The sequence below is a fragment of the Carya illinoinensis genome, chromosome 15, assembly GCF_018687715.1.
Source record: "Carya illinoinensis cultivar Pawnee chromosome 15, C.illinoinensisPawnee_v1, whole genome shotgun sequence".
NCBI lineage: Eukaryota > Viridiplantae > Streptophyta > Magnoliopsida > Fagales > Juglandaceae > Carya > Carya illinoinensis.
The window spans coordinates 9372379-9386462 of record NC_056766.1 but is presented as its reverse complement, the minus strand read 5'-3'; positions in this window follow the sequence as shown (position 1 = coordinate 9386462).

The following is a 14084-nucleotide window of genomic DNA, read 5'->3' as shown; positions in this document are numbered from 1 at the left end:
TTTATAATTGACTTAATTATTCAATAAATATATTTTACCAACCATTCACCCTACAATCACATATATAAACATACCAACATTTATTCTATCAAACTTTTATATTTAGAATTGTGGTTGAAGCCAACAAATATACTAACAATTTTCTATAATAACTAATCACCATTTATAATTCTTGAATGAACTACTTTTTGCCAACAAACATGCTAACAACTTTCTATAACAACTAATCACCATCTACAATTCTTGAATGAACTAAATAGCCAAAGTATGGGTTGCCTGCTAATAGATCACATTCAGGATTGGCAACATTACTAATCTCTTACTTAGAGGTATTCTTTTCAAGCTATTTTTTCTTTGATGAAAGTAAATCGCATATGAAGGGAAGCCAGAACCTTTTTATGCATATTTCAGCTGTTATGTGGTAATGTTTATTATCATTTCTTCTTCGTTATGTGTACCATATTCCATATTTTAACTGATAGTTTTAAACTGCTGGCATGGACTTGTTTTATATACATTGTTATTGCACTTTTTTCTTCCCCTGAATGTTTTGAGAATGACAATTACTAAAATATGTGCTTTTCTTTTCAAAATAAAAGATGGCAGCATGTAAGGTCTTCAATTCAATTGCAGTTACCTATTGTTTCTTTTATGTTTTGTTTTTTTCCATATGCTAGGCCAACATGATTTAGTTCATGGTTATTGGGTGAGCTTGCATGTGAGGTGTTTGAGTTTTTCTATCATTCTATGTTTGATACTTTATTGATACACTGCCCAATAGTTAAAGCTTTTTAGAGTTGATTTTGCCTACTTTGTGATTGTTTCAACTAATATTCTAGGATTTACCATTGGAAGATCCATTGAATATTATTTTATTTAATGTAACTAGCTTTCATGACTTTCTTTATCATTTTCTGGCTCCTAACTTGAAAATCTAGGATTTGAGGGCTGTAATGGAACTCCCAGCTAATTGACAGATATAGGATAAACAAGTAGTGGAACTTATGATTCAGGAACATTATAACATATCCAAGTTGTTTTGTGAGTCAAAGATAAAAGGTAAACTTCAACAACTAGTTGTTGTCAAGCTTCAATCCTTATTTCTTCCTTCATCCTTCTAATAAAGTCCTCAAATTTCTTGTTCAATTCTTCTGTACTCAACATCCCATTTCCTTAGCAATCAGTTCCAGTGAATCATTTTCACAGTGATTCAGTTTTATACACAATGAATTAACATAGTAATGCAGTTTTATTAAGACCCTAGGCTTGGACACCACCACCCAAAAACACTGACACAGTCCAAACTGCAAATTAATTCAAGAGAGTTGTAAAAAATACATTCTACTCGTGGCAGTCTTCACTTTTTCCTAATTGAGAATTCGATTGCTGCCATTTCAGGACTGTTAGGTCTACCAGCACGAGTTCATTTCCCCAACTACAGACCAAGAATTGAAGAATGCATTTAAGAAAAATAAAATAGACAAACAACAGTCCATTTACAACAATGTCAAGGAACAACCCCAAACAACATGATCAAGCAACGTCAAACAAACCATCAGGGTCCAAGCACTTCCAGATTTTAGTAGCCACCAATTTCTCGCCCAAAGGCAGGAAAAAATAAAAACAAAATGCTACCGTATACCATTTCATCTTCGGAAAAAAAAACTATGCATTTACCCAAACAGACGCTATCGGTAGTGGCAAATTCGTGGAGGAAGAACCTTCGACGTGAATCGTGGAGCAAGCCGATGCTGAGCAACTAATTCGACCTGGCTGGGCAAAACAGGGCACGATTTAATCAAGCTCATGAACATTTCTCAGTAAATCGGAGAAGAGGGAGAAAAGAGGGCTGAGTATTCGACGGATAACCACTTCAACAGAGAAGAGAGAGGAAGAGAGACTTACTTTGGACAGCTCGGAGACGACAGCGTCTGCTGGAGAAGGCGACTGCTGGACCTGATTCGAGGCTGCAGCTGAAGAAGAAGGGCGAAAGGGTGGAGTAGTTTGAGAGAAAGAAAGAGAAAAGAGACTGATTTTGGAAAAAACGAGAAACCGAGGGAAAGAGGGGAGAGCGGGTAAAAGAAAAATGATAAATTTAATCTTTGGACTCTGTACAGTCTCTCGCCAGACTTGGAGAGTAGCTAACAAAGACTGTAGCATTTATGTCAAACTTTTGAAGTTTGACTAGGCCATTGCAGACAATTATTGTCTCAATTCTATTTATTTTACACTTGCATTTGGCAATGGCCTCATGCTCTAATAAGTTGATTTTACTCGTTGCCGGCAAGCAATTGTGTCCAACAACGGCTCTGTTATTCGTCCATATAGCATTGCTAATATTGTCCATTTTACGAAAAGGATGGGGAAGAAAAGATTTAAAAAAACAAAAAAAAAAACTTGAAATTGCATAAATATTTAGTAACCGATTTATAATAAATTTGTAATAAGTGTATAAGGATTTATCATGTCAGGACCCGATCCAATCTGATATGAATATGTAGAATTAGAATCCCTTAAACTCACAATCAATTTAAAAATTTACCTAAGAAAGTCCAAATCAAGTCAATGGATAAAAGAATATAAACCCGTTGAGGAACTTGTTACAAGAACCTATATTATATTAAAATCTAGACCTGTTGAAGTTTGCGCAAGTTGGTATCAAAGTATGGTGCTTGCTCATATAAGCAAGCTACCAATGGACACTGTGTTATTCTTAAGTGATAAGGTACATGTGAATCTGGTAAAACACGTGTACCAGAAGGATTTACCATATATAATGGATAATCTGTCCTCAGCATGGTTACGCGGTGTTTTAGTCCTAGAGTTGGCTTTAAACCGTGTGACGTGTATTGATGGGCATGAGGGTTTAGTGTGAGCTAAGATATATAAGGTAATAACGAGTATGTCGTCTAGGATTGGGATGCGTGACTTAGTCAGTATGAGTCATGTGGTCGACATGTGGTTGATAGACGAATAAGATAAAGGTCTTAGTGTCTTAACCCTAAGGTGAATCACGAAGGTTCACTTTAAGGGATAAGACTTTGAAGGTTTTAGCATAGTAAATGGTACGTAAGAACCCAGGGATAGATGGAGAGTGTTCCAAATGAAGTGTAGTTCTATTTCTAGTATAGTTACTTATGCATTAGACAGAAAATGACGTGAGGTTATATGTATTCAGGTAGGTTGCTATCTAACACGCACATGAATGGACTTCATGGAATGAGTATGGCATGAAGTCTAGGTAAGTATTGCGTTCATACTCTTCTAGAGTTTTCTAAAAGATAAGAAAATGAAAACGAAATGCTTTTCTTTATGATGCTTTATGAACTGACATGAAAAACGTTTTAAGAAAGAATGGTAAGTATAAGTTTTCAAGCATAAGTACGTAACGGCCCTCCTTGGCAGCCTCTTTTCACGCACCCAAAATATGTAAGTGTATGCATGTGGATGGATGTTATACGTGGTATGTATTGCATGTATTTTTACGAAATGAAATGAGAGACCTCGGTCCTATGCTTTAAACAATGTGAAGAAAGTGTTTTAAAATGTCTCTATGAAAGATGATGCTTTAAATGATACATGAACTGATGTTTTAAATGATGCCACGAAAGATGACCTTTAAACCCATGCTTTTTAAATGAATTCTATGGATGAATTGAAAGAAAGGATTGAAAGAACTGTAAAGGACTGAATGGGTTGAAAATGAATGAAAGGACTGAAATAAATGAAAAGGACTGAATGTTTAATGTATGAAAATATATAATGGCCATATGAATGGAAGGAAAAGGTACCAAAGGACTGGACTGGTTAGATTGCAATGCCAGGTAAGTAGTATTAGTAGTGCACCCAGTACTTCACCCTAACAGAAATGGATTCCTAACCAGTGGCCACGGGCGGAATCAGGTCCAAAAGACCACTAACCCCAGCACATGGGAAGTAACAGTGTACTACGGCCAAGGAAAGTGATAAGAAAGAATGTATGTATGTAAGAAAAGATGTATGCATGATAAGACCCTTTAAGAAATAAAGGCAGTGAGGCATGAGGAACTATTTTACTAAAGAAAACCCCTTTTGAAGAAAAACCCTACCTTGCAATGTTTTAAAACGAATTGAATGTCTATGTATGATATGTATGGAGTGATGAATGCATGATTGAAAACCTATGTTATTATATTTTAACTGTATGAACTAATACTTACGAGTCATCCACTCATGTTAGTTTTTATGTGTGCCCTCCCAAGGACAAGATGAACATGATGCATCAGGACAGACACAGCCCAATGGGAGAGCACGAAAGCCTAGGCATGCTATTTTGTATGAGAGACTTTAATTATAAAATTTAATGTTTTCCGTTGTAACCTTTTAAATTAAGAAACAAGTTTTATTTATAAACACGGAGTCTTTTATATCCTAGCACGAAAGGAAAAGAAATTTTAAAAGGAACGTAATTCCTGTCTATTTTCTTAAAATCATTTTCTAAATGACACTACAAGGACGTGAGTTACACCAGGGAGGCACTCACTTCGAAGTACACCAGCTCACCTCCTACAACATTGTCACATATAGCAGAAAGGAAGGACGCCTTGTATTCTCCTCAACCAAGAAAGAAGGAACAATCTTATGACTTTAATGCAACACCTAGGCCTGCAAAGAAGCCTAACCCACCTGAAGAAAGGTGTCATTTTGGGATAAGAGTTTTTTTTCCTTTTCCCTCTCTTTTTTTCTCTCCTTGGCCAGTTTTGCTTCTCTTCCACTATGCACCTTCCCCATGTGTAATAACTTGCTCTTTTTTCTTTTATAATTACGAGCTTCAATCTACGTGCCGTACCTCGATGGCGTGTTTTAAAAGATATTAAGCGGATTTTAAAGCAAATTTGATATTTTAAGGTTTACGAATATTTTAAATATTCTGAAAATATTTATATGTGATATTTTCACTGTTATTGGACTAAACTTGTTTTTAAATAACACAATTATAATATTTTCGAAGAGCTCCAAAAATATTATAATTGTGAAAAATTATTTAAATTAAATATTTTAGTTATTTAAAAATATTACAAGATTTAAATTTATGTTGAAAACTCTAAATTAATTTAAATGGTTTTATTCTCTTTAAACAACTAATGAGACTTCATCATTTTAATTAATGATGAAGGAATATTATTTTATAAATAAAATAATATTCTATCTTAATTCTTTTCAGTGTTTTAATTTAAATAAAATGCTTACGCATTTTAAAATCAGTATTTAAACTCACAGTTAGATCATTTTGAAGATCCTGAAACGAAGGGTATGGATTAAATACCCAAGTCCCTCTCTTTTTTTGTCCTCACTTTTTCCATTTCCCTTCTCTCTCCTCTCCCTCTCTCCTAGCCCGAAGTGTCCCCTCTCCCTCTCACCGTGCAGTTCTCTCTTCCAGTCGGCGCCACCACACGCCACCCAGCCTCACCTCCACCATCGGCAGCTCCCCCTCTCGCCGGCAAGTCCATCTCCAACCGGCAACCAACTCTCTCTCCTCCTCCCTCCAACCGAATGGGTATGAAAACCCATTTATCTACTCCTAGCGCCTCCATACGCAGCCAGCTTGGCCTCCGATCACCACTCCATGGGCTTCCCTTCTATGGTCTTCTTTCCCCCTACCTACCTCTCTCTCCGATGGGTCACTACACACACACACAAGGCTTCTCCACCGTGCACGGCTACTCACGCCACCTTACCACCATCACCACCATGATCCTCTGACCACCACGACCTCCCCCCTAACTATTTTCATGTCAAACCGAAGTCCCTACAACTCTCACTCTCTCCCACTCTCTGATGCACGGTTTTCACCACTCACGGCCAGATCCGCCGTCGTGAGCCACCATCTGGCCACCACCTGCCACCAAGCACTACCACTAGCCTCCCTCTTCCTCCCCCTAGCTCCCCATGAAATTCCATAGTCCCTATGAGCCACCATGATCTGATGTCGTCGTGCTTCACCACCCAAACCATCATGAGGCCACTTTGAGACTTTCCAAGATCACGCTTAGCTATCCCTAAGCCCAAACCACCACTCTACGTGGTGGACAACCACTATATATGGCTAACCACCACTGTACGCAGTGTTAACCACCACGCACAACTCCTCCGATGCCTTGATCTTGACGGGCAACGAGCAACGCATAGGTTATCCTGTCGATGGTATAACCCTCTATCCCTTATTATTTATATTAATGTTAGTTAGTTGGTTGGACTGTAGACTGTGTTGTTAGTAATTGTGGAGTTTGCTGCATAGTTGTGCTGTGTAACGATGTGTTGGGCATAACTGTGTAGTGTTATAGACTGTGCTGTGAAGTATGGGTTTGAGGTGTATGCCATAGTAGTGATGCGTGGTGTAGTGTGAGTGGAAGAGAGTACACGTGGCATGTGCTCTGTGTTGTGTAGCGATGCACTGTATGGCATGTCGAGAAGAATGAAATGGTTGCGTGGCCGAGGAGCGTAGAGTGTATTGTGTAGCGTCAGGAACTGTGTAACAGTGTCTTGAAGTAGCTGTGACATGGCCTGTAGTCCGAGATGACGGGTGTCACCTTGTGGTTGACTTATGGCTGAGAGTATGTGTGAAGTGGTGGAAAAGTGTAAGAGTAGCATAGCGGAAGCATGACGGGCGTCGTGACATGACTCGGGATTTGTCTCGAGCTACGTGACGTAAAAAAGGTGTATTTGTGGATGCAGTCCTCTTGTTAAGTGTTTGGATGAACTTGTATAGGGCCGGAAAGTAGGAAGAGTCCTATCGACCGGATCTAAGCAAGTTGGTATCGGAGTATGGTGCTTGTTCATATAAGCAAGCTACCAATGGACTGTGTGTAGTCTTAAGTGATAAAGGGACAAAGTATATGTGCCTCCGACGAGACGGGTGTGTCGGACAGGTTCACCATATATAATGGGTAATCTATTCTAAGCATGGTTGCTCGATGTTTAAGTCTTAGAGTTGGCTTAAAATCATGTGGCCTATATGGATGGGAATGAGAATTGAGTATGGGTTAGGATACATGAAAATAGTAATGGGTAAGTTGTCTAGGACTGGGATGCGTGGCTTAATCAGTCTGAGTCATGCGTCAACATGTGGTTGATAGAAAAATAAGACAAAGGTCTCAGTGTCTTAACCCTAAGGTGAATCACAGAGGTTCACTTTAAGGAATAAGACCCTGAAGGTTTTAGCATAGTAAATGGCACGTAAGAGTCTAGGGATGGATGGAGAGTGTTCTAAGTGAAGCATAGTTCTATTTCTAGTGTAGTTGCTTATGCATTAGATAGAGAATGACGGTAGGTTATGTCTATGCATGTAGGTTGCCATCTGACACACACACGAATGGACTGCATGGAATGAGTATGGTATGAAGTCCAGGTAAGTATTGCTTTCATACTCTTCTAGAGTTTTCTAAAATAAACGAAGATGAAAATGAAATGTTTTTCTTTACAAAACACGCTTCACAAAAGAACGCTATGTATAAGTTTTCAAGTATACGTACGTAACGGCCCTCCTTGGCAGCCTCTTTTCATACACCCAAAGTGCGTAAGTGTATGCATGTGAATGAATGTTAAAAGTGGTACGTATTGTATGTATGTTCACATAGTGAAATGAGAGACCTTGGCCCTATGCTTTAAAAGACGGGAAAAAGTGTTTTAAAAATGTCTCCATGAAAGACGATGCTTTAAATGATGTACAAACTGATGTTTTAAATGATGCCATGAGAGATGTTTAAGCTTATACTTTTTAAATGACTTTTACGAATGAACTGAAAGAAAGGAATGAAAGAATTGTAAAGGACTAAATGGACTGAAAAGGAATGAAGGAATTGAAATGAATGAATGGACTTAATGCTTAATGTATGAAAATACGTAATGGCCACTTGAATGGATTGAAAAGGTACCGAAGGACTGGAGTGGACAAATTACAATGCTGGGTAAGTAGTATTAATAGTGCACCCAGTGCTGCACCCTGACGGAATAGATTCTTAACCCGTGGCCACGGGTGGAACCAGGTCCAAAAGACCGCTAACCCCAGTACACTGGGCACAACAATGTGCAATGGCCAATGAAAGCGATAAGAAAGAATGTATGCATGTTAAAAAAGAATACATGTATGTATGAAAAGATGTATGCATGAAAAGACTCTTTAAGAAATGAAGGCAGCGAGGCGTGGGGAACCGTTTTACGAGAAGAAAATATTTTTAAAGCAAAACCCCACATCAAAACGTTTTAAAATGAATCGAATGTCTATATATGATATGTATGAAGTGGTGAATGCATGACTAAAAACCTATGTTGTTATATTTTAACTGTATGAAGTAATGCTTAAAAGTTATCGACTCATTTTAATTTTTATGTGTGCCCTCATAGGGACAACATGAGCATGACACGTTAGGACAGACACAGCTCATGGGGAAGAGCATGAAAGCCTAGGCAAGCTGTTTTGAATGAGAGACTTTAGTTATGAAATACAATGTTTTTCGCTGTAACTTTTTAATTAAGAAAATAAGTTTTATTTATAAACATGGAGTCTTTTGTATCTTAGCTCGAAAGGAAAAGAAATTTTCAAAAAGAATCGTAATTCTCTTGTATTTTCTTAAAATCATTTTCTGAAGGACCAACTACAAGGACGGGTGTTACACCATGCCCGCCACTTTCTCTTCCAATCACCTGAATCTTTACAACAAATCTTGCTCTCTCTGTGAACCACTCCCCCATAGGTTCTCATTTTCTCTCTCTCAGTTTTTCCCATCAATTTCACTACTCCCGACCTCTGTTTCTCACTACCCTTCCTCTCGTGACTCTCTTTCACAGCCATTATTGCTAGTCTCAATCCATGGCAGGTCTAGAAACAGTCTCGTGCAAGTCATATGCTGTGACGCCCTCATATTTAGCTTGGGATTGGATGGACTCTGAAGTGTTGGGACATACAACACAAGGTTACTTGCCCATATTCATGACAATTGAAGATGCAATGCACCTAGCATGGATCTAACAATATGCAATATTCATAGTGGATAATTTTTACTATGCACCAAATGAGATATATCCCAAAAACTTTGAAACATAATACATAAACATTAAAGTGATAGACGTTCATGATCACAACATAAGTCTAAATGGTCTATAATCACAAAAGTAAGTTCCATAAGTACAGGCATAAACTAGAACATCTACTTGGCTAATTTGTTGAGTAGCTCGTGCAACTTGATTAGGGATGCCATAATACTATATATGAATCGAATCATGGAGGCTATGAGCTTCGTATTGTGTATGCATTGCATAATAGACCGTTTCCAGTCAGCCAGTGTCCGTTGTATCTCTTGGTCCTGATACATCATCTACCATTCCATAAATGATAGTTGAGACTACTATGGTGAGATTTTAGTACAAATCTCAATAAATTAACAAAGAACCTAACTGAAAGTTTAAAGATGCATTCATAACAGTAAAAACGTAAATGCATATATGATTTTAATAAACTTGACGTGACTTAACATTTAACATGACGTGTACTGACATGACTTGAACTTGAAACCGAACTGAAGTTGAAGACCTGACATGAAGTGGAATTGAATGTGAACTGACTGAACGTTAAAAAACATGAACATGAACATGAAATACATGAACTTGGAATCTTGTTCAATAATTAAACCTTATTAATATTGTGATCATGAACTTCAACTGAAACTAAACTCAACTAAACTTGAAGATTATTAAATATTATTAATATCGTGATCATTATTAAACATGAACTAAACTTGAAGATGACTTGAAGTTGAACATGAATAGAACGTGGAATAAACATGGCATAAAGCTGGACATGAAACTTAACATGAATTTTGACAATCAAAATGATTTCGCCAGTTGTTTTGTAAAAAATAATGAACAATTAGATCAATTCCGCTTGAAATATTTTGTCACAAATACTTAGATAATCAGAATGATTATGCTAAGAGTACCTAGTAATATTCTAACAATCAGAATGATTATGCCAAGAGTATTTGAGTAGAGGTATTCTAATAATCAAAATGATTACGTAAGAAGTACCTTGCGTGAATTATCAATGAAGATATTCGAATAATCATAATGATTACATCACAAGTATCCTAAACATGACTGATTGAGAAAATACTATTTTTGAGAAACACTTTGTACTCGAGATATGATGTGACGTGAAACAAGACAACAGACGACATGTCATAACGTAACATAACATGTACGTGAGATTAATGACATGGCATCACCTAAAATAGGTAAATATTTCATGATGTAACATGTAACATTTTGTGACATGACATAACATGTAACAGATAATATTTCATGACTTGGCACAATATGTAACAGATAATATTTCATGACATAGCATAACATGTAATAGATAATATTTCATGACACGACAAATATATTACAGATAATATTTCATGATATTGTGTAACGTGTAACAGATAAACATTGCTTGAGAGAACAAAATGTATAACAGATAACATGTAGTGGCCTGAAATAACATGACATATATAATAACATAAAACAGAGAAAACCAACACCCATACATAGTAATTTGATAGTAAGTGATCGTTGCGTGACGGATTAAAATGTGTGAAATACAAGAAACTGTAAGTAGAGATTTCTAAACATTAGAAACTCATCACTAATAGTTCATAAACATAAAAACACTATCTTAGAGCAAAGTTATCATTTTACCCTCTATTTGTAGAAAAATGATCATTTTACCTCTAATTTGAAGATTTTACATCCTAACTTTAAAATTTACCAAAATTTACATTTGTAATTTAAATTTTGTCCTAAATCCAAAAATCTAATTAGGAAATTTTAAAACACTTCACAACTATGTGAAACATTGATTTTTGTCACATACATAGGCCAAATCCCTTATTTTTGTTGAAATTATATCAAACCTCATTTCTCATGATTAAATTGAAATATTGTAACATGTAAAATCATATCCTATGATCAAATAACATACAAGATAAGCCAACAAAACTTACTTCACAAAATCACAAATCTTTTCAATTCAACACTTCATTTTTTTAACCTTGAGCACAACATGCCTTGACTCTCAAGGTTTTATCTCATTTCAAAACAACTCCAAGAACTCCAAAAGTTCAAAAATATACTTCCAATACATTCATAACATACTCCTAATAACTATCAGGATTTTGAATCATCAATCCAAACCCACAAACATCACAATAAGTCCTTAAAGCACTCAGTTTTAACACTTTCACTAAAACCGATTCCTATATGGTTTGGTTTTGATCAAACAGCTGAAACATAGCATAAAATAAATCACAAATCACCAACATCACATGGTTAAAAAACATGTTCTAAATTAGATCCAAGCATCAAAATCAAGATTTGTGACACCCCCAACCTCCGCTTGGGATGGAATGAAGATTTAGAGTATCAAGACATGTAACTCCAGGTTCACTACAAAAAAAAGCCAAGCATTGCCGGTGTTCATTAAGTGTTGGCACGTGTCCAAAAGAAAAAGGCTGCTACTTAATTAGTGGCGGTTTTTTGCCGGCATAACCATACACCAGTACCGGGACTTTCTTTTTTTTTTTTTGATAGAAAAATGCTTCATTGCATTCATTCGGTAAACGAAGTTACAAATGTGACTTATAAGTCAGGAGAACCAGACTATAAGATCAACTAACGCAACTGCTCAGGAGCTTCCCCGCACATAAAGTGACGGACATTGCCTTAAACTTCTAAGACTCTCAAAAAAGAGAGTAAACGCTCTGTATAATCAGAGACTGGAAAGCTCCTCTAACCTCAAAGGAGGCGGAAAGCGGAGACAATCACCACGAACAAACAGTTCAAAAGGATAGACCCATACTAAACCTAAACACAATAGAAAACCCACAAAACAAGAAACCAACAAAAACAAAAACATAAATAAAACACAACCACAAGCACGGCAGGGCTCCGGCGGCACACCCTCCACAGGCAATCGGCATCACGAGCCCAACGGCACGAGCACCCAGCTTGCGTACGGACCACAGAAACCTCCCAATGAAGGCCGGCCGTACGACCACCGGCCGTAGCATCGACCGCCACTCTAAGCACTTTGCCTCAGATTGAGGCCGCCCAACAGCACCTCACCTCACCGTGGACTCCACCTGAAAAGGGTAGAACAAAGAAACAACAAAAACACAGCAGCAGAGCCGTGCAACAACACCAACATCTGCTACACAAAACCGGGCACAACCACTGGCGATACAGGGCACAAAAACCAGACACCGAAAGCAACCTCCATTAACGGAGATACAGGGCACTGCCACCAGCGACAGACCAACCGCAGCAAGGATCGAACAACAAAAGAAAACAGGACGCCGATAAAAGAAACACCGAAAACAAATCTACCGGCGAAACAGAGGCCGTGCCGGGCTCAAAAAGAAACCTGGGAGGAAAACCGCCACCCGGAAGCTGACAACCGAAGCCTGAGGATCCAAAAAAGGTCGAGATAAACCTCTGAAGGTAGCCTGTGGTGGCGCGTGAGGTCCACTCGCCGTAGGGAGCCCAAGCTTTGTCTCGCGCTTGCGAGCTACGCCCCACTCCGCCTGGCACCACGTTCGGTGGGTTTGTAGATCGGCATCTAAGCAGCATCACGGAGGGGCGTGTGTAGACGTTCGGTAGCTGGACGGCCCGGGGCGGTGATCCTCCCTTATTGGCCTGAAAAAACCTAAAAACCGGAAAAAAACCTTTAAACGGATAGAGAGAGGGAGGGGAGCAGGAGACGAAGCTCCCACCCCCTCCCCCCCGGGTGGCGCTGCTCTGGGTTGGGGGAGGTTTGAGAGAGAGCAGAGACGGGGGTTTGATGTTTCTGTACCGGGACTTTCATTCGCAGCGTTTGTATACAATTTAGCGGCATTTCTTGAAATGCTGCCGGCTTTCCTAAATTAAGAGCATTTATTGAAACACCGCCATTAGTTCGTTGCCATCCCATTAAGTAAAATAGCAGCGTTACCATAAACGCCGCCAATAATATGTTGCCGACACATCATATAAATTTGTGACATTTATTTAAACGCCACCAATAATACATTGGTGACACATTGAATAAATTAATGAGATTTATCTAAATGCTGCTACAAATACAAATTACGGTGTTACAATAAACGCCGCTGCCAGTACGTTGCCGACGATTATATAAATTGGTGGCATTTATTTAAACATCACAAATAGTACGTTGATGACACATTGAATAAATTAATGGTATTTAGCTAAATGCCACCACTAATTAAAATAGTGGTGTTACCATAAATGCCACTGCTAGTACGTTGTCGGCGCATTATATAAATTGGCGGCATTTATTTAAACACTACCAATAGTACATTGGTGACACATTGAATATATTAACAATATTTACTTAAACGATGCCACTAATTAAAATAGCGGCATTACCATAAACGCCAGGCATCATATAAATTGGCCTCCATTTATATGCTATTAAGTTGCTGGGTATCATATAAATTGGCCGCATTTATTTTAATGTCACCAATAGTACATTGACGACATATTAAATAAATTAACGCCATTTATCAAAACACTGCCATGAGTACGTTGTTAGCGCATTGCATAAATTAACAGAATAATGTGAACACCACCGCTAGTTCGTTGCCGACATATTTTTTTAAATTAACAACATTAATAAACGCCGCTACAAATACGTTATCGGTGCATTGCGTTAATTAATGACATTTAGAAAGTACCAATAATATGATATACCACAATAAAAAAATGTAATATATAAATTAATAATAAGTATGATATAATGGTTCATTCATATAATAAAAAAAAATTACAAATCAAATCACATGAAATTTCATCTTTTTGGATAATTCTTCTTCTTTGCATTGTGTATGTCATTAACTTTAGGACCATTTCTTTGACGGGTAGTTCTTCTTCATATTTATCCAATAGTTCTTCGAAATTGTTATGTAATCATTGAGCCTTGAAAGATTAGAAAAGTCATTCTATATTAATAGAGAGAGTAATATATATTAAAGGAATAATAGATGAAGTGGCAAATGTGATTGGGAATG